The following is a 1,439-nucleotide window of genomic DNA, read 5'->3' as shown; positions in this document are numbered from 1 at the left end:
AACGAACCCTCGACTACTGTGGATAGTTACGCACGTACTTTGCATAGATATTGCGTGACAGTATGGAAACGAAGGGAATGGTAAATCGTGTTTAATTAATACGCTTTAAAGATATTTATAAATCCTCTACTTATATATCCATATTTCTTCCGTTTCTACCGGACGTTCACTGTCGACTTCATCGCTCGCATTTTTTTTCTGCATTGTCTCTGAATGCGATCAGATTCGCCTAATTTTACGTATACGCTATTTCGTCAAGAACATAGGATCGAGAAACGTAACGTTATGATTTCAACGTCCGTTCCACGGGTATTCAGGGAAACATTGACAATGAAGAAATAAGAATTCTTTGCCGAACCGGGTGGATATTACGTCTTTATCTTCGCCTTATTTTATCATTACTATGATTCAATGATCTAATTATTCAATATCCCTCGTGTTCATTGTTCTCGCGCATTCAACAACAAATGACGTGGACGATCGGGAAATTGCAAATATTTCGATTCTGCATTTAAATAATTCAAAGTACCATACGTAAAAATGAAATGACATACGTTTTCGTGTATATTTTAATTATAATGAATCAGATCGCGCAGATGTTTATGAATTTATGGTAAACGAGAATGCTGGGAGTTCAAACTTCAAATGTCTACGTGGAAATGAGATACGTCCGAAGAAGGAACGCGCATAGTTCTAAAACGAACAAAACCAAGCGACGCACCGCGAAAACCTTCGCCTGTACGATAAAACTCGGTTCTTTTCATTCAATCTACGATCCTACCTGTTGAACCAATGCTGCGATGATACGCTTAAGGATGTATTAGCTATACAATCAGTCCCAAAAGTTTATGTACTTCAGAAAAACGCATTTCCTATAATTAAAAATAAATCAGACGTCGAAAGAACAATGCTAATAATAAATAGCTACGTGCTAAAAAGTATAGAAGGAAATATCCAATTAATTATTGGCGCTCGTGAAAAGCTTTCTATACAGAAATTTTAGGCACTGACATCCTCTACAAGAAAGGTTCTACGCATTTTTCTTCGAACTCTAGTATTTAACGAGTTAAGTGCAGTTAATTGGCATTTTATTGCCATTAACGAAATCCGACCTTCCCACCGCCGAATCAGCGAACTTTTGACAAAACGTTCTTCGCTAGCGTTGATAGTTTACGAGTTATTGACGAAAAACGGAAAAACGGTTTTTTACATATTACTCGTTAACTGTTGACGCTAGCAAAAAAGTTTTATACAGAACTTGTAGATCTCATCGTCCTCTACAAAATGGTCCTATAAATCTTCCTCTAAGTCCATCCGTTTGGGAGTTATTGGCAAAAAACGAAAATTTCGCAAAATCTGAAGGGGTACCCTTTGAAAAATCTCGGAAAAATAAAAAATTTTTTTTTTGTCAAAATATCGAAAAATATCGAAATATATTG

Source organism: Ceratina calcarata, unplaced genomic scaffold (assembly GCF_001652005.2).
Source record: "Ceratina calcarata isolate Rehan_Ccalc_2016 unplaced genomic scaffold, ASM165200v1 scaffold321.2, whole genome shotgun sequence".
Taxonomy (NCBI): Eukaryota; Metazoa; Arthropoda; class Insecta; order Hymenoptera; family Apidae; genus Ceratina; species Ceratina calcarata.
The sequence above is the reverse complement of the archived record's forward strand: the minus strand, read 5'-3'. Positions refer to the sequence as shown.